The 20,847-nt window shown below is 38.2% G+C and overlaps 1 protein-coding gene and 1 long non-coding RNA gene across 10 annotated transcripts in view; both read left to right on the top strand.

Annotated features, from left to right (window-relative positions):
- The window catches only part of TBL1X (transducin beta like 1 X-linked), a 201,189-nt gene that overhangs the window by 31,494 nt on the left and 148,848 nt on the right, over nucleotides 1-20,847 (top strand). Inside the window, exon 2 of one of the 9 annotated variants that reach the window (XM_074858843.1) lies at nucleotides 18,316-18,378. The exons of the other annotated variants lie outside the window; for them this stretch is intronic. The gene's annotated coding sequence lies outside the window, so the exon portion shown is untranslated. The remainder of the gene's footprint in view (nucleotides 1-18,315; nucleotides 18,379-20,847) is intronic. 9 annotated transcript variants of the gene reach the window in all.
- On the top strand, nucleotides 645-6,029 carry LOC141940165 (uncharacterized). Its single transcript, XR_012627901.1, has 3 exons — nucleotides 645-732; nucleotides 1,359-1,399; nucleotides 5,685-6,029. It is a non-coding gene; the product is annotated as an uncharacterized LOC141940165 (long non-coding RNA).

The raw sequence follows: 20,847 nt of genomic DNA, 5'->3' as shown, positions 1-20,847 counted from the left end.
ATAAAGTCATTTCCTGTAAGGTACTGACTGCTTCCTTAGAAAGTAATTTGACTTAATATCATAAAAATCTATATGATCATAGCAACGTATAAAATTTCCATTGTTATGACATGCAAAGCTAATTTTTAAATTTGAAAGTATTACTAAATGTTACATAACACAGGCCATCAGAGTCTGGCTATTACAAAAGCCTAACGCTTCCTGTAGTCTAGATACATTCATCCCAAAATGGAGAATAACATGCAGTACATTCATCCTTTCATAGTAATAGTAATAATGGCTGAACTGAAGGACTGTGCTCTCAGCACTACGGCATTGTCTGAGTGCTGAAGAGAGGTGTCAGTGGGCAAACAGGTTTAAGTGCTCGTGAAGGGCTTGATCTTTCCAGTCTTCCGATTTACCTGAAAAAAGGCTACTGCATGTGGTCATCTGCAGCTGTCTGGGACATCTTTTTGCAATCTTTTCACAAATGGGTTTTTGAATGAAGATGGTAATACCACACCAAAAAAGAAGTATGCTTATATCAAGTTGTTTTCAATCTATGAATGCAGAAATGAGTTGGGTAAAATGATAAGCACACTAGAATGTTGTGCATGGAAATCAGTCTTACCCTCTTGGCAAATTATCCGGTGTTGCTTCTTTGCAGAAGCCAGCAGTATTGCCGTGATACAGGATGCTCCAGGCTTCCTGTGAATTTCAGCCATCCCTACAGATGGAGCAAGAAGGATGAAGGTGCCTCTCTGATTTAGCTATTATGTCTCATTTGTTCACTGACTAGAGGGAGAACAGCTGGTCTAAGCTATTTGGGAAAATGGAATTCTTACTCTTTCTCTCCTATGAAAAATAACTTCCTTCATTTCTGCTCCATTATCCTCTCCCCACCAAATCCTTACCTCCTCGGGCCTGATTGCAGGCATAGGAGGGTAGACAGACAAGCCTTGAACCTGTGTTATGTCTCACCTCCATCTTCCAAATCTAGAAAGGAGGGGAAGTTGACCTTACTTCATCTGTCCTTGATCTGAAAAAAGGAACTTGGGTAGACTTTGCCATAGCAGAAGGAACAGCAGTGGTTTGAGAGGCAAGAGATGCGTGTAGATGCAATTATTTGCTGATCCAAGCTACAAGCAAATGTAAGGTTGGCAGAACAGATACCTGCTGAGAAATTTGGGGAATAATGGGGAGCTCTGCTGCACTGCGGCGTAGCCATAGTACAGCTGCAGAAGGAATGGCAGCCCTGTAACTGCTGTGTGTAGTATACATGTGCAGGAAGAGCTCAGAAATCAAAGAGGGTTAGAAGAAGTGTATTTGCACAAAAAAGAGGCTAGTTTTTAAGTCAAATATTTCTGATTTTTGAACAGAGTTAGCACTACAAGGGAAGGACTTGTGTATATACAAAAAGGTAAGCACATCTTGTAGTGTTTTAACAAACCTGATTTTTTTGTATACGATTGGTTTATTCACTGCTGATGAGAACTGCATTTCACTTAAGTATCTTTTCTATCTTAATGAGATCTGCTTAGGTAACATCATGCTGTTGCGATCTGCTCCTTCTACCTTTAGAATGATCAGTCAGTTACTTTTTTGATTAAGATATGCTTCACAGTTACAGTGGGGTTTTCAGCTCTAGACAAATCAAGATAGAAACAGATATGACTTAAAAAAAAGTGGAAAACCAGCTAATAATATTTGTGCCTTGCTCTTTGAAAGTCCAGTTGTCTTTTGTGGGTTGTTGTTTTGTTGTGGTTTTTTTAAAGAAGAAAAGCCTTTCAGAAGCAGGATACTCAGAACTTTTATTGGAAATATACACATTTTCTGAAATCAGAACTCTGTAACAGTGCTACGTAAAATTTCTAGGCATTTGGATCTGTTTTGAGTGTTTTAGCCAAATACATTGCAATTTATACAAGCTGCTGAAATTTATAAAATCTGTCAATCTAATAGAAACCCCTCATTTATCTTATCCATTGGGCCAAAATTAAGATCATTTGGTAAAACAAATCTTGTTTCTAGTCCAACCTGATCTTACAAAATTTTGAGGCCTCCTAGCTTCTCCCAGTTCATTATGAAAGATAAATAAATATCATTTTGCGAGAGACCGCCTATGCAAAACTCAACGGAAAATGGAAATATTTAGGGCTTATATGATAACAGTGAAAACCTGTATAGTAATGGAAAGGATTTTCACAGCAGTGACAGTGCAACAGTGGTAATATCTTAAATGTGTCAAGATAATGTTCACAATTAAACCACTTAAAAAATGTTTGTATAAGTATTGCAACTGCTAGTGCTGTTCTGTAATCTTAACAGTTATGCAAATATGTATGTGAAAGACAAAACCAAAAAGTACCGCAGATTTTTTTTTCCCCCAAGTAAAATCAGCAAGACTTATTAGACTTAATCAGTCCTGCTTGTGAGCACTTTACTGTCCATGGCCCCTAGCCCTGTGGATTTGTAATGCATGAGATGGCGGTGTGTGGAGAGGTGAGTTGCCGGAGGCCAGGCTGGTACAACATGTGCCGTAACTTTCACACAGGCTGTGAGGTGGCCGTCGGGAAACTTGCACGTGTGTATCTGGAACATCAGGAACATGTTGGTAACCTCAGAAGTTACAGGCTTTGTTAGAATATTCTGCAGTGTGTTTTGTAAATCCAATTTAAACCTCTGCAGAAGTGATCTGCAAAGTTGTATGGCACAGTGTTACCACAACTAAATGATAAATAACTTCAGGGGAAAAAAAAAAAGAAACATCATTGCCACTGTGAAGATTGGGGCTCTGGAAACCCCTACTAGCTTCAACTTTTTTCTATAGCTAAAACTTTCAACAATCTCTACCAAATCTGGAACTGTTTCATTAGGGAGTCAATATTGAGATTCCCAGCTGCAGTAAAATTGGAGGCAACACACCTTCCTTCTATCTCTAGAAAAGATATGTATCACGTTTTAATAAAAAAATAGCAGTATGAGTCACGTAAACTATTTTCCTACATCCTTGGGAGGCCATTTACTGATGCTAAGCTCTAGTTATGTGCCAGTTATGTCACCTGTTTAACTCCATTTTCCTTTTTTTTGGTGGATAATTTAGCAACAAGATATCTCGGTGAAAATAGGACAAAAAATTTCTCAAGTGAAAACAGGAATGAAGACACTTCCCAAATATTACAATGGTCTCAACTATTGTTAAGACTACAAAGGGGTTTTTTTAACACTCTCCTTCAATAGGAAGTGCTCTGTGAGACCAGGTACTGGTACTGCAGTTTTGTTTCAGAACTTTACTCATTCTGTAAGGTTTTTCTCATGCTGTTAATAGAACAGATTTGCAGGTGTGGAGGAATATATGGATAGTATAATTTTTTTCCCTTGCTACTCTAAAACTTAATATCTCACTTCCATAGTTAAGAACTTTTTATCCAGGAAAAAAATGCTCTGTCAGTTTCCCAGAAGGTAAAATAGGAATAAGCCCAATTGCAGTTCTCCGCTTTTAAGCGAATCCAAGAAAGTCTCTGAAACAAGTCACTAATAATAGATGTGTTAGAAGAATTTGGGAATAATACTTTCATTGATCAATGATAAATAAATCCCAGAGGAGACCTCCCAGAAGCTGCCTGACCAAACTCAGCAATTAATTGATCTACACCCAATGTAAAGAATTAATTAAATTTTGATATAATTATGTTGTCAAGGGATATCAAATCAGTGATCAAGGATGTGCAAGTGACATTTAAAAATTAAATTAGTAGCCCCCCTCTTTTTCAGAGATAAAGCTCAGAGTATAATTTTGTCACTTGTACTGTTTTATTCCAATTAGAAGGTTAATTAGAGTATTTCCTTCTATTCAGATATTATAGTCAGCTCCTTTTCTTTGTAGGTGTTAAATAATCTAAAAATTTGGTTGCTTGCCCCTCACAAATTTGCTCAACATACCTTATGTACATGGCAAAGCTATTTTTGCTGTTCTGGAGATGCATTAAATGTCTCCAGAGAGTAATCCATGAAAAGATCACCTACCGTGGAAGAAGCCACTGAGGACCAGGCAAAGGGAATCACTGAACCACAGAAGGTTTGGTCTCTGATCTTGGATGGAAGGTGCAGTAGCTTCCCCAGCCCTATTAGTGCAAGTTTAGGCATGCCTTGTAAGTACAGGCAGAATTTATGGACTGAAGAGGAAGACATGCCTGAGATTATGTAGTTGGAGTTTGGGTAATCCAGATTGCTTTCTTGGGGTTGAGGGTTGCGTAGCTATAATCCAGTCTAATCCTATTTTAGATGCCACTGTGGGTTTTCTTCTCCTATGTGTTTAAGGAGAGAAGAAAACTTAACCCCAGCTAACCTAGGACTGGGGTAGTGAAAGGAGGAAAAGCAGATAATGATCACTGTGCCTTCCTCCCGCCAACACTGCCCTTTTTTGTGCATCACTCGAGGCTTGTAGGCTTTGAGGTGCCAACAGATTTTAGAAACATGACTGGTTGCTCTAAAAGGCTGGAAAGTTGTGGGCAAGTTCCTCCCTCCTTTGGTTGTGACTGTGAGGGAATTGCCAGCCTTTCTGGGTCAGAAGGGGAATTACTGGAGTCCGTTCTGCAGTTGCTAGTTCCCAGTTAGCTCTACAGTCCTTAGAAATTTGCCTTTGCTATGGGAGAGGGACAAGAGGTGGTGCAATCTCAGTTTGTGATTTCATGTTACCTGCTGTCACTGTAGCCTGGTGCCAAACAGGACATCCTTGTAACTATCTTGTTGATGACTTTTAACACACAAGCCCTGGTGATCACACCGCATGATGGAGAGTCCAATTAGAAGAGTTGTTACCACAGAAAGTTATTCAGGGTGTGTGTGGGAGGGAGTAGTTTTCTCTTAGACTGATTGATCTGCCTTGCACTTCTCTCCCTGCCCACTCCTCTGTGCTGCAGCCATGGGGGTTACAGGCTCCGAGGCAAGTGAGGAAGAGCCGAGCAACCAGGAGAGCGGCTGGGTCTTGTCTCAGCGGTCACAACCTCCAGTTAACTGAATTAAATGCAGAGTGAAAATCTCTTGCTTTTCAGTTCTTAAATCCTATAGCCACATCTTTTACGTGCTCTGTATTTTTCTTTGTGTTTGAGGTGGTCATTTAACTTAGCTGAAACAGCCTTGAGCTACCCAGAGCAGTTTGGATTTTAGAACATTTGTTCAGCTTCAACCTTGGGATTTTGGAATAGTTTGGGTTTGTGCTGCTAGCTGGAAACCTACTCTCCAGTGTATTTCCCAGTATTTTATCCAGAGTCATTTTAGATTAGGTGGCCTTCCTCTTCTGCTCTTCAGCCTTCATCGCCATCCTACGCTGTGGACTTTCCCTGGGAATTGTAGGGTAGTGGCATAGGTGTCTGCCCACAGCTCTCTGGGTGACCTTGCTGGCAGCTCCTCAGCTCCCTCAGTGGATCCTTTTCTCCTGCAGAAAGCCACGAAAGGGAACGATGGAAAGGCCCAGTCTCCCCCCCAAACTCGCAAGGCAAAAGACTGTGCTCTGTGTCTGATACCTCTCACTAATAATGATGCTTCAGATCTATTATTTATTTTTCTAGAATCTTTTAAGTAAAGTCGAGTGTGAGTATTCGGTATACTGTGTTAGCCTGAATTTTGTCTAATATGGAAGTCCTGTATTTTTGCTGAATGTGCTTTGAATACTTAAACTTTGTTTTTTCCTTCTGCCTTTTTAGTGTGTTAGGGAGAGTGGGAGGACTCAAGCTCATACTTCTAGCACGTGGTGGTATTTGTTTTTTTTTTCTTCTGAGACTGAATTAAATACTGCGATAATCAGAAGGCTATTGCTTCAAATAATAAGTTGAGGTAGTTGGGGAGAAGTGCATTAACTGTATATCTGACACATTTGTGTTTCAGTATATCCACTAATGCTGTTGTACAGTTTTTGGCCTTTTAATATTTGATAAATAATACTTACGTTCAGTGCTGCTTTACATCACCTGGTCATACTGCAGCCAACTATGTACAAAGAAACTCATACATGGCTCCTCCACATGAAGGACAGTTGAAGAAACTGTCCAATATAGAGGTACCTGTTTTGGTCTGGCAAATTGCACAGATTGCATAGTGCTGTCTTAATTAGTCACTCTGGTACGCTGAAATGCTGAGCTTGTAATATCTCATTGCTTGTGACAAAATCATGGTGTTTAGGAGGAGGTAGAAAATGCTGAATGTGTAAACTTAGTTTGTCATCACATCAGGTGTATCAACATAAACTTCTAGTTTTTCACTCTTTTTTTGCATGCATTGCTGTTTTTCCCCTTTTGCCAAATAATTGTTAATGGGCCTTTTTCAAATTCCCTTCCTTTCATCTCCCTTGATCATCAAACTGTATTGAGAGGAACTGGTTTAGATGTTTAATCTTTTACGTCTTCATCCTTAGGTATTATAGGGCGTTACTGAATGACAAAATGAGTTAGTAACTATGGTAGCCACTGTATTGTATTCCTTGTGATGCTTAACCATACTACAAGAAAGACCTTTTTGAATTAGAGTAATTTGTTGGTACTTTCCTTGCTTTGTTAATTTTTGCCCTCTTGCTCTCCAAGTCATAGAGGAACAGTTAGTTATACTTCATATGTGAGAGGGAGTGAGGACTGGCTGATGTGTGTGCTACCATCTGTGAAGGCTCACTGGGAAAAGGGGTGGCTGGAGGATGGTTCATTTCAGTGGTCTTCAGACTGTGGAAAAACACCTCTTCAGCAATCACTAGCAGCAGTAGCTGTCCAAGACTCTCTGACCTTGTTGCTGTCCCAAAAAGAAAGGAAGTGCAACAGGCTCACAGATAATTTCATTAACAATTAATTTGTGTATTACTTCTGATTTGCTTAGAACTTCTGACACAGAAAATATTATCCTTATTTGATAAGGCAGGAGTACCTTATTTTGAGCTACAGGAAGACTATACTGTCATCCCTTGCTAGAAAGTAAGTTTGTGTTCACAGCAAGTACTGCATTTGCTTGTTTTATGTCATGTAAGGTCTCCTTTGAACTTGGTGTGTGTGATATTTCACAGGAACACTGGAATATTGTTATTTTTCAGAATGCACCGACAGGCAATGCAAATACTATCAGTTCTCAAAATCCCAGTTTATAGGAACATAGTATTTTCTGAAATACGCTATTTTAAAAATGATGAAGTGGTGACACAAATCAATAAAGCTAGGGGATTTTCAAAGTCTGAAACATCTCCCCTTCAGTCTTCCTGTTGCACACTGGTACTAGCTTCTGCTCAAGCCTTAGTTTTAGTGTCAGTTCTAATTCTTCTGGATTTATCTGGCAGATTTATCTCTGTCAACCACAGGATTTGTGTGCCATCTCATACTTTAGTTTCTGATGTCTGTACTTAACTGATTTGCTTCCTATCTGCCTAGTTCGTCTTTTCATTTTTGGTAAAATGGGTTTATCTTGTTTTTATTGCTAAATGGAAGGAGTTGCTAAGGAATGAGATCTGGATCCTTTATTATATTTTAGCATTGTTCCTTGGAAACCTGATTATATCTTGCAAATTAGAGTAACATCTCAAAGGTAATAAATCCTGCATAGCTTGTTAAATATCCCTTTTTTTACTACTTGATTCTTACTGAAGCAGAATGATATTCCAAACTTTGCTGAGTGTGAAGTATTCTGCTGTTGCTCTGTTAACTAGTAACTAAGCATTTGCCATGCTAGGGCAGAATTACTTTGTCTCAAAGACTTTACGTTCAGAGTATTATTTCATAACTGTCCGTTAAATAATGGCTCTTCATTAATGATATTTAAATATTTATTGCCTTTCAAGCAGTTGTGAAAAAGCAAGGGAAATACTTTTCTAGACGAATTCAGATCTATGTCTATTAAATCTCTGTTTATCATCCATTTTCTGTTATCATCCATGGCTGATACCTGGTTTTTGTTATTTGATGTGCTATAAAATTCAGTTTTGTGTCTGATGCATTGAAAATGTGCAGTATATGCGTGTAGTTTGTTACTGCTGATAACTGGATTAGAGCTTTGCTAGTAATACTTGCTTCTAAGAGTTTATGGTATAGATCCATTTGCATTTATTAAATAATTCTAATTGGTGTTTCTGGCTGGGAAGTGTTTGGAGTATGTATGTATATATGTATGTATGTTTTCTCCTGTTCTGTCTTCTGAATACTTTACAGCAATGTGAGCAGTCTTCATTAATAAAGAATTCTTTTGACAGTCTCTGCTCTGTTTCTTGACATTTCTTAATATTTTTCTTGCATGAAGCTCTTGTTGCTACCGACGAGACACTGAAATGGAGACAGTGCGGAGAGCTCATTGACCTAATATCAGATGCCTTTGGATACAGTGTATTTTCATCTAGAGATCTATATGAAAACCTGGAAAATAAGTGTTGTTTTGTTTTGGTTTTTTTTTTTAGTAAAATCCCATCCCATTTCAGGTTTTGGTTTCTTGCTATTGGTAATGATGCAACTGATCAGTTTAGGAAAGTAAATCTATGATGTGGTTGCCTGTGACAGGAGAGATTGAATTTAGTGACCAAAAAGGACCATTTCTTCAGCAATTCAGTGATGCTTACAATGCTTACTTGAAATTTATGCTTTTGATGGAAGCTAGAAACACTGGGCAGGAATAATCATTCCTGTTGGCAAGGAACAGGAAATCAAGGTGATGAATGAGAAGAGATGATTAAGAAGTTAGATCCAAAAAAAGATGTGTATTTAGGGAGGAAACAGGAGTGGAAATATGAGTAAACAGAGCATGCAAGCATGGACTATAAAGGAAAGAATTTCCTGCAATAAGACAATGGACCCAGGAGTATTTCCAAGCCATGAGGTGATAGCCGGGTACATATACCAGCTACCTCCTGACCTGTATTAGATAGAAACTAAACAGCACCAGCTCTTTCACCTTGATTCCCACAGCAGGGAAACCCTGGTGAAAGTGCTGGAGCTTTTGTGAGTGTGGTTGGCCCCCAGCATCAATGATGTATGGACAAGCACCTTCTGCTGCTCATTGCCAAGAGGTATGGCAATACTTAACCTAACCTCTCCCTCTGGAGCTATAGAGAGATCATGAGGCAGGGTATGCTTTGGCACAGCAATTGCTGTTTAGCTGCCTGCAGTCGTTGCTATGGGTTGTTGGCCCAAAGGGGAGTTACTTGTGAATGTAGGAACAGTGCCGACACCCCAGAGTAAACAAAACATCCCTGTGCTGCACTAGCAAAGTGAAAATTGGAAAAGTACAAAGAAGCAAGTAAATGGAGAATTATTTTGGCTCCACTGAGGGGTCTAAGATAGGTTGCCCTCTGTACATAAGCAAGCTTCCAGCAGTTACTGAAAACAGATTTGACAGCAGCATTTTTTGCAATTAAATCAGAACTTCTCAGTGTTATGTAGTGAAACTGGAGGTTAAAGTTGGGAGACATGCTATTTCTTCACTTGTTGAGCTTCCTGAAAAGAAATGTGGCTTTATTACCATTATTTTTAATGTAAATTTCGGTAGTTTGAATACAGATTTTCAAACTAATAGTAGTTCATAATAACCATTATTCCTTTAAGTATTCTTTTGTCTCTAATTTCCCCTTTAAAACAAGTGTGATTGATGCAAGGTGTTTTCCTGCTGCTGAAGCATACCTAGCTGGAGCAGCAGATATACCATGTGGAGTCAGGACTCCGGGCAGCAAACTCCTCTTGTGCAGTTTCTTTAGTAATCATAACTCACGGTGGCCTAAGGTTTACTCTAATTTATACCGTTGGATATGTTTCTTAGCTCAGGGTAGTGAAAGATTGGTGGCCCAGGGGATCTCTGCCCTGACTTCCACATATTCTCATCTGTGCTGCCAGGGAATGGCGAAGGTAGGAGAAGGCTGCCTTGTTTTGTTCAAGGTGAGCGTTTCCAGGCTTTAGCAGGGTCATTTTGCAGATAGAAGAGTTTTCAGCTGCCTGCTTGCCTTAGGTATCTGTCCATTATCTGTTATTTGAACTTCATGTCAGGATCAGGTCATATTTTGGTTTCTGCCCTCCCTGGCCCACTAGCAATTGTGGTATCCCTACTTCACTTCAGTGTTTCATGTGTATATAGAGTAGTCTCTCACTGTTCTGAAATTGTGTGCTGTTGGTCCATGAAGAGTTGCCAGTTAGAGAAGATCGGTGGAAAAACCCCATGTTGTGTGTTTCAGTTTCCAAGATTCCCTGGACCCTTGGCATATAATTCATTAACAAAGCAATTGAGAGCCTGCACTCAAAGTGATGGGATAGTATTATACTGCCTTTGTCAAGGCTTGTACTAGGAAAACAGCAAACAAAGGATTAATGACTGGAAGAGGAAAACTTATGTCCTCCCCTTCTCCACCGTGGCTTGTTTTGGTTTATTTGTATGTTAAGATCAAGAAAATTACTCTTCTACAGAAAATATCTAGATGCTTCTTTTAATCTGTAGTGCATGCGATGGCTAAATATAGGAATGCACATGCAATATATATGTTGCTGTGAGACAGAGATAAGCTCTTAACTTGGCCTGATCTGAAAATAAAAGCTTTTGTGTCAGTATAGCTCTTTTGGTCAGAATCTCTATTGCTTTTTAAAAGTCTATAATCATTATGCTGCAGCCCTAATAAATATGGTGTTTACAAGTACCTCATATTTTCCTTTCCATTTGGGATTAAACCGGTCCCATATAAACACATACTGTGTCTTGATAAACAATGGTGCTGAAATATGTAAAGCAGTGCTAATTTCATATATAATATTCAAAATCTCACTCCTTTTTCTGTGAGGTTGCCTTTCTTAGTAAACTGTTGATTCTTAGATCGTGACCACTGACTGAATCTGCATTTTTCTCTCCAAATACTCTCCTTGGCTGTACTTCTGTTGTTCTGAAAAGCTAGTAAGTGATGAATGGCAGATAGTGTCTTGCAGGGCTCAGCCACCTACTGTCAGAGTAGGTCACTGGGGAAACTGGCTCTTTGCGAGACTGTCCTCTATAAATGGGGGCCACAGCAGAAAAAGGTGAAACCTGAAGTCAGTGGAGTTCTGCAGCAGCTCTGGAGAGGGATTTAGCTGACACAGACTTGATGCAAAACTGATGAAAATGTGTGGAAAGCTGAGCATCAGAGATCGCAGGTAATTCTCTGTTTCTACTTGCCCACTAAGATCTTAACCACAACACATGCACTCTTTGAGGTGAAGAAGATCCTCTTGTTATTTTGAAACTGATTATAGTTGTGACTATAATGTCACGTGGTAATACCATCACTTTAATAAGGTCTTTTGCAGGCATAGTTAGGGTCTCTGCTTGTGTGTTGCACACAAGTCAACTCATCCATTCTTTCCTTCAAACTGGACAGGGTCAACATGACTGTTAGACTGCAAATATTTTGATAAGGGCTGTTTTGACAACATGAAAAATACTTTCTGCAAAGGATAAAATAGCTGAAGATAGAAAAAAAATATCTAAATTCCTTGGGACTTAAAAGGATAGAAATTTTAAACCCTTGATTAAAATTTCTACCTTACTCTGTTTCTAAGCATTTTGCTTACATCCTCTTTTCTCTGCGTCTTTGGGAGGAGGAAACTTAGAAAATGGGAATCCAAAGCTGAAAAAAAATCTATTAAAAATAATGCACTAAAAATACTCAGAGGTTTTGAAAGAAGTAATTTCAATGGAAAAAACATCATCTCATTGGTAATTGCTTTTACTTCAATAAGTTTCCCTTGAAATATTTCGGTGTTCTCTGTATGTTGAAGTGAGTGTGGGTATCCTACAGTGAAGTAATGCAGAGTGGTCTTTCTGATCTCTTTTTTTTCACATTTGCCTTTCCTAGTCTCAACCGGATTTCCACAAAAACAATACATTGACTTGTTTTTGGTTTTTTGCTGTCTTTTGCGGCTACGTTAGTATTCTAACATCGACTTAGTATCTGAGACTGGGTGGAATTGACTCAGAGCAGCATCTGGCCAGTAGTGACTAGTGCAGGTGACGTTTCAGGGAAATTGGAAATCTCTCCCTTTTAAAGCTCTTCTGTGTGTAAGTATCTTAAGTTATCTACTAATGTTTTCAGTGAACTTAATACCTGTAAGAGATGCTTTGGTGTTAATTGCACTGAATCTTAGCTCTTTCAGATGGCATGGATTGTTTTATTGTTATATTGATGTTTAGGATAATTATGATGTAGACTGCCATTAGCATCCTTGGTCATCAGGAAGGCATAGAGGTCCTGAAGTAAATAATTAGTACTTTGCATCCTTTTTCTGTTGCTCTAACTAGTTAACATAACCTTTTCTGGCCAATATTTTTTTGAATAGGTGTTTGACCTGTATGTCAGGTAACCGCAAACCAAAAACCTAATCCTGCAAACACCAAAGCATGGACGAAATTTGCTCAGATAAGCATTTTTACTGACATGGAGATTGCTGAGGTGAATAGTGACTCATTTGCATGTAGTAAGAAATCCATGAGTGAGATCATTGGCTCTCAGAAGTGTGAAGGTGTCAAGACAATTATGTTTTATCTTTATGTAAAGAATTCTTCAGAAGAAAGCACTCCTATGTGCCTTATCAGAAACAATAAGAATTCTCCAAAGTGTTTCTTTTCAAAGCCTTTCAGAAGTCATACTTTGCAGAGCATACCTCTTCTTGTGTCTAGATTAATTTTCAGAGGTCTTGACTGGGCTGTTTAGTCTGACATACACCACAGGAGTCTATTAAATAAAATATACATAGATTAAAATTCCTATGAAATTACATTTTTTCCTTTTTTTTCTTTTTAATTTCTTTATTAGTAGATCCTACATGAGTAATATAAAATTGTATTTTAAAAAAGGTTTAGTCTTCTACACTGATACTTTATGCTTTTCATTAGATTAGCCTAGTTTAATACTCTGGCTCTCACGCACTAACAAAAAATACTGCACCATTTGGCTGGAACTATTATCAGCGGTTATTTAGGTCCAACCAATTCATCTTAGGAGTTACTCAGTTTCTAAGTAATGCAAATATTTCTACTGATCTCTCAACAATGCTGTAACTTTGTATCTCACTCTCCAATTTTGTGTGTTAAATATCACCTACTATATTCTGTGGAAACTTCCCTGTACTTTCACTATATTTCCCTATACTCAGCTGTAATGCGTTCCTGAGAGGCTAGATCTACATGATGTAGAGGTTCAGCATGTTTTGGTTTCAAACTCTGTATGTGAGCAACCTTGCCAAGCGTCACCTGTGATATTAATTTAATAGGTAGTACTGAATATTTTCGCTAGGATATCACGAACGTCCTAAAAAAGATGGGAGACCTAGTTTATAGTCCACTGCTCAGTGTGTCAGTGGCCAGCTGGTTACTCTGTATGGAGAACGTCAGTGAGTATGTGTGGCATGAGTAGTTTTAGGAAATCTTAATTGACTATACTTGTTGCTTTGATGCAAAATACAAGACAGTAAACTGAAGGAAGTAATTCTGGTCTTGTGTGTTTTGCTTTTGATCTTCTGAACAAATTTAAATGTACTGTAAATTGATCAAAGTCAGGAAACTCAAGCCAAAAGTATCACTGAAGTGATGCCCCTAGCAAACCTGGTAAAATACCACTTGTAAAATTTTTTGAGTTCTCCTCTTGTAGTTTCTTACTTCCTTTTTATGGCCATTAACTACACTGTATTGTTTCTGGTTTGCAGGTTATTATCCTACCTGACATTTGCATATGCTGAGTCCTTATCCTGTGTCATACCTATACTTTCTCTCACATCATACAAATACATGTATGCTGTATTCACAAAATAAATTAATTGCAAGATACTCTTCACTGTCTTTAGAAAGGAGTGTGTCATAGATAAGCATACAGTTAGGAGCTTTAGATTCCCTGAATTTGAAGGGCGTTGGGCTCTTTAATGTAGACACAAGCTCTGTGTTGGGCCTGTGCTTTATTTTTTTATTACTCTGATGGTTCTGATATATAAGATCCTAAAGATTAAAAGGTGAAGTGGTGAGGTCAGTCAGAAGGCTTGAGTGGGACTTAGTGACTAGAAATGGAAATATTGACAATAATTGAATCTGTTGAAGTGTGTTGTGATTTTAAAAACCTGTTTCTTTCATGGTAACATCAAAAACAACCAGTGTTCAGCTATAGATAATTAAGTATTCTTGAGACATTAATTGAAAGATCAAGCACCATAAGGCAACAATGCAAACTTCCTTTAGTCTGGTAACTGTGTATCATGCCTGTTCAGTACGGGTAATTTACTGTAAATCACTTTAATTCTTGTCCTTCCTGATAACACCATACCACATTGTCAGTTTGAAACACTGCCTGCTCATTTTTGCTTGCAAACTGCAATGTTTCTTTTGCCATGTATGCATACAAAGATTTCAGTATGTATTTGTATATATCCAAACTGTATGCCTTATTTGCAAATGTATCTTGGCATATGTGTTTTTCAACTAGGAATGTGAGTGGATTTTGCTGCTAGGACTTTACAAGAGGTATATACATTTGTATTCAGATAAAAGTAATTTTTAAAACCTTCTTGAAATCATGATGGTTTTCTGCATGGAGATTCCATATTTAGAAATAAGCAATACACTTCTATTTTACCAGTTTTATGGACTCCAAAATTTTAATATTTAAATATTATATACTTAGATCCCAACTGCAAACATCGGGAGATAGTTGTCCTGGTTTTCAGATTACTTACTTCTTGTCGGAATAAGTCAGGTGCGCACTCAGTCAAAAGTGTGTGTATTTTATATTCCGTGTGTCATAGACCAAGAACCTAACCAGAATTGTGCCTGATATTTATTTGCAATTTCAGTGAAGCATAACCTTTTCCATTATCAAAAATGAAAGGGCCAAATTGATACACTCACATCTTGCTAATGCGTGCATGTGGCACAGAGGACAGAAAACCATCTTTACAGCCTGAGGCAAATTGTGCTACTGCAGATTAGTAAAATGCTGGGTGTTACTGCAGCTTCGTATGAGATGGGCCATCACCAGGCTTGGCAAAAGGACTGTATGATGGCTTTTTCATCCCTTCAGTTGTAAAGTGAAAGACGTGCTTAAGCAACCTTGGAGTTATTTTTGTCCCACTGCTGGGCAGTTAGCTAACTGTGAAGAGTATCTATCCCTCATTGTAACTGACTCAGCTCAGCTGACCAGCAGTAACATGCTAGGTCATGTCAATTCAGTTGTTTCTGGTCCATACCTTCCTTCAGTGATGCATGAAAGTGCTCTGAAAACATATATATGTAGAAGATATATATGTATTTCCTCTGTACAAGTGATGTAGTGAGTTATATTAGTCTATAATTTCTATAAGGTAATGCTCGAGGCTTTGCACAGCTGCACTCTTCCATTTTAGTGCAGCACTGTTATTAACATTGTCTTTTACACCACAAAGTACTAGCAGAAGTCATCCCATCTGCCTTAGATATTTGTGAGCTTTTTCCCTTACCAGTAATACAGTCATCTGTGGAGGACAGCTCATACTACAGATCTGAATGGGAAATGGTTAAGGTATACATGTGATAATGGGCAAAAAAGAGAAACCAAGTTCAAGTATAACTAGGATATTTATTTTCTGAAAAGTGGTAGTGTGTTGATTGACTAGAATGCTTGCTTTATTTACAGAAAAAGACTCCCATATCTTAGCTCAGAGGACAGTGCTGATTCTGCTAGCTGCTTGGAAGAAAAAGTATTTTTTGGAATGTGACTGCTAAAAATGCATGGCATTTCTGAGCCAATTAATTGATCCTGACCTTTAAGGGAAAGTAATTCATGTTCTGTTTAGTTCTAGTAATGTTCATGTTCTGGACAAACTTTTCACAAAGATAGGTTTTTATTAGGAGTATTTGTTTCTGATTGTGAAATTAACGCTATGATGTGAATAGCTACAACACACTACCTTGTGTAGGGACCACCAAAGCTGTTTGCTTGGTACCAGTCAGCTCCTTTGTCCATCATTATTCTTTGAATTTGTGCTCCTGCATTTTTAGATTTCTTTGTCTTTTTATTGTCAACTGTCACTTTGAGTATGATCTGAATTTTAGAACAAGAAGTGCATTCAAATCATAAATTCAGAATCCTGAAAACATTTTTCAGGAGAATATATCAGTGTAAACAGGAGCTTTGGTAGAAGTGGTTATAATTGAGCAGCTTTTGCTCTGGCAACAAAGAACAAGTATGTGTAGGAGGAGCTGGCCTAACACCTAGAGACTTGTCTAGATGGGATCACTACAAAAAGGCACTTTTGGTGCCAGCTGAGGACATGAAGATGAGAGCAAGCAGTGAGGAGGCCACCCCCATGTCAAGGTGTCTGGAGTTTGGCCTTTCTGGGTATCTTCTGTGTGGCTCCTCAGCAGGCAAATGCAATTACATGGTAGAGGAGAGAAGTGACCATCTATAACCATCCAGTTAGAAATAGCTTTTGAGTGTAGGCACAGGCATTTGGTGTGGAGTAACAGGAGTACCCTTGTTACTGTGCACTGTGTAGTTCATCTCTTTGCTGCTAGTGTTTGGAGTTTTATATTTAGGATTAAGTATCACAAAGTCTCAGTTGCTAATTCAGCTCTGCAAGCCCCCAGTGTCTGGTCTCAGACAGGCCACGCTAGTCTTTTATCTCAATATGCAAATATTTAAAATGAGAAGAACATCTGTTAACATCATAGGATGTTGCGTAGATGATTTAATGGTTGTAGCGGTCTCAATTAGGTAAAGTGCTGTGATAATGCCACTACGATGGCTCTAAACCACCAGTTATGATGCAGCTGTGAAAAAGGCTAATGTGCTTCTACCATGCATTAGACACAATACTTTTGTAGAGAGAGGGAGAAATGCTAACAGCATTTCACAAAGCCTTCCTGAGACCTCGTTTGGAATATTGTGTCCAATGCTCTTCCCTTGCAGGGAACAGAAAGATGGATGTAAATTGGAACAGGTGTAAAGACAAACTACTGGGCTGATCAGAGTTAAAAGAGTATTTATCTTTCAAAGAGTAAATTAGAAAGCCTTTGTCATTTAGCTTAGTCAAATGAAGGTTGAGAAGGGATAAAATTATTCTTCAAAAATAAATCTATGAGTAAACATCAGTAACTAAGAACTGTTGCAGCTGAAGTATAACTAATTTTTCTGATCTGATATTCTAAATTGGTCCTAAATGAATGTAGACGACACATTATAAGAACTTTCCTCACCATTTCTTATGAACAGGACAGTGGGACAAAGAACCTGAACAATTTCAAGCCTGAGTTTAGTAGGCTGCACAGGAGATTTTATTCTGGAATGACTATAGAAAGTTAAGTTATGAGTCTTTGGATTTGAAGTATTGAGTTCTCCAGGGGGTCTGAAGGGAGCCTGAAACTGTTTGTTTTCATTATATTTGTTTGTTCATTATATTTGTTTGGCACTAACAGTGTGCTTCAGTGTTTCCAGTGATTGTTTGTGGATAAGAAGTATGTTTTTTCTGTTCTTCTCCCAAACCCTTTAATTACAACTTATTTCAATTGTCCCCTGTTCTACTCCCCATCTTCTCACATTCACCATGGAACCAATTACAAGATCTGGGATCAGGAATTAATGACTCCCCCTCGGGAAATAGAGGATAAAATAGATATTTTTATCCTTTTTTGTGGTGTGATGCATGGTCCACTTTCTGTGATTGTTTAGGAGAAGTCATTACTTGGCAATTGTTAAAAAAATAAGGAGCTATTGCAAAGGCATAGGATATAGACAGTGCCCTCAAGCTTCATCTCTCCCTCTGTAGTATTCTATAATTACAGCCTTTCCTGTAGCTATTTTGCCTTTTGTAGTGTATTGAGAAGCATTTTGTGGTGTTTAGGGCACACAGAGCAGATATACTGTGGAAACTTCAGAACTGAACATTCATCATGTGGTTGCCTGCAGTTGCACATCCATCCCAAAGGGACCATTCCATGTTTCTGAACTATGCTGAGGCACACGTTGAAATGCTGTGTTGGTCACCCAGACAAGGTGTTGCATTCTTTCTGCTGCTCAAACTTTGCTGTTTGGTGTGAAGAAGCTTTTCTGTCATGTTGTTTGAAGAACATACATATTTGCTTCCTCCTGTACTGTTCTCAGTAAGTGATGTCTTGCAGTTTGGTTATCCCTGTGCCTTTGCATTTGCAGCATTTCTGTGAGAAAGTGGACTTCCAGGGAAATCAGCATATCGTCAAAGACGTGATTGAAAGGGGAAATACAGAAGGAAAATGAGATGTGAAATTCTTTCACAGGCTCTAACTTTGGTATTGCATTAAGTAACCAGAATGTGGGCAGGAAGTAGAGGATGATAAAGAGCAGCGCTTCCATTAGGTTGTCTTGTTTTTCAGAAAGCCGTGCAGCCTGAGAGACGCGTAGTGTTTATAACACATTCATGGCATAGCTGCTTCCTGGTAAGTGTGCAACAGGAAGAAGTGTTGTTCTTAAATTAGTAAGTGAAAAAGCAGCTGGTAAAGGATGGGCTACAGCTTTCTAGATTTTATTCTGGACAGGATTTAAAGAGAAAGTTTCTTTTCAGCGTTTCATTGGAGGGTCAGATTAAAAAGTAAAATCTATTTTATTAGGTTTTTTAGGCTCAGGCCATATTATGCCACCAGACATTCAGTTGACTATGAAAAGAGCTCTATGCTTTATGTGACTTGTCATAATAGAAAATTGATTCTTGTAGGGAACCACTATAATATAAACATGAATATTTATAAAATACATTGTTAGGCAGTGGAGGACTCTGAAGAAAAGTGAACTAGTTAAGTAGGATATTATTCCTGCTTTTACCAATAACTTGCTGTGTGGTTTTACAGATACTATTTGAAAAGGAGACAAACAATTTTGAATAGCTCATTAATTTTATAATTGGGGCCTGTTGAATGTCACTTTTGGTTTTTTCTGTAGAAAAACTGTAACTCCCATTTAGGATGAATTCCATTTCAAAAATGAGTTCAGAAGAGTGTACTTTAACTTTGCTGACTAAATTTAATAGCCAATATTTTGAAAATTTTAGCTACAATATTTATAGTATAGTAGACCGTTAAAAATATGGATGTGATTTATAATTTATTTTGAGAACAAAACCAAAAAATATGCTAGAGAATACATTTTACTGGAAGGGGCTTATACTGTAGTAAACTTCTTTCATGTTTAACACCTTACAGATCATCAATCTGGGGGGAAAAAAAATGCACTGAGACCTTGTCTTTCATGGACAGCTGCATGGCAGCAGCTATGCTGTTTATATTTAAACCATCGTATTATCTCTAATACTTTCAGATAGTCTGAAGCGAACTTCTAGTAATGCCCTTCATGATGGGTTCCTATAATTAATGATTCCTGAAACTCCTAGGCCTCCAGCACTTCCTCTCTCCTGCAGCTCTCTGAAGTGTGAAGCTCAAGGATCAAAGAAATCTTAACTATATTGGCTTTAGGCTGTAAAAAGTATAAACCCAGATCACTTGTTTGCTGAAAAGTTCTAGGACTTGTCTGTGTGACCAAGTTAACTAGCATCAGCCAGACTATAATAGCTACAGTGATCACGCTAAAATCCTCTTATTCTAGTAAGAAAGATGTTTCAAAGTGAGCTGGGGCTTCTTTTGGATGAAGGTTGTTAAGCCAAAACCCTATTTATCACCAAAAAAAACCACCCCAAACCCCTTCATGGAAGATTTAAACTAGTGCAGTGTATGATTCTGTCACCATTATACTGGTAAATTTTCTGTGTTGGGAAGCCATTAGATGGTAAGAATCATTAGTTTCCTTCAGTCTTGTGGGCTTTGGGGAGGCACAGGCACATGTTAACGTGATGAGGTGTGGATGGGGCGATTCTTGGCATCATATGGGTAATTTGTGGGGGGAAAATGATGGTCCTTTTTCATTTGTAAATGATTCTCTGGACCTTACTGGCAAGGAGGTATGTGTGGGTGAATGAAGTCTCTTTCATGTCACTGGTGATGGAAACTAGAATGTAAACATCACGGTACAAGTGATGCCAGGAGCTTGTGAGCAGGAAGAGAAAATAAACAGAGAAGGTTTTCCTAAAGTGAGTGGAGGCAAATACTGAAATTTGTTTTACAGGTTTTTTGATCAGTTTAGCAGTGTTGTGGGTTGTTGTTTTTTTGTTTGGTTTTTTTTTAAATTCAGCATTAATCTACTACTAATAGTTACAGATATTTACATTACTTATATCCTAACTATTAAACAAATGCAAAATGCTGATGAGTAGGAGAGACTCAGAGTGCCAACTTCCAAGAAATGTCTGGGATCACCAGTGATAATTGGCTTCTGTGTGAATTACAGCCATTGGATTATTTAGGTTTTGAAGCCTAGTTCCAAGGGCATGATTCGTATTGACAGTCCTGCTTCCTCCATTGGATGTGACAGTGGTGGATTTGCAGGGTCAGGCCATAGTGATGGTGGGAGCCAGGATAACTGAATCTCATTTTACCTTTAACACCAGCAAGCAGTATATGAAATTGAAGAAAAGAGATATTACAACATTAAATATATTCATGTAACTGTTTGAGACCTCTTCAGAAGAAGTAAGAATAAATACCATCTTACATTATACTGACACACCTTTCAATGTTGAGTGCTTATCCAAGATCCAAGTATTTTGAACATTTTTATTTCCCTGTTCCATTTGGGGTCAAATAAAGATAATTAGATACCACTTTCAGTGTTAAAGTGTACTTCACACAGTGTGGCTCAATGGAGGAATGAGTGATTTATTTGTAAATACTGCATTCATTGATGATACTACATTTATAGTTAATTTTTATATATTAGACACACAAAAAGGTTGTTGAAAGATGGCCTTGTTTAGTGTTCATAAATATAATCCATCATTTGTTATTTAAATGAAAAACTTC

This window comes from Strix uralensis, chromosome 2, assembly GCF_047716275.1.
Source record: "Strix uralensis isolate ZFMK-TIS-50842 chromosome 2, bStrUra1, whole genome shotgun sequence".
NCBI classification, from domain to species: Eukaryota; Metazoa; Chordata; class Aves; order Strigiformes; family Strigidae; genus Strix; species Strix uralensis.
The sequence above is the reverse complement of the archived record's forward strand: the minus strand, read 5'-3'. Positions and strand labels throughout refer to the sequence as shown.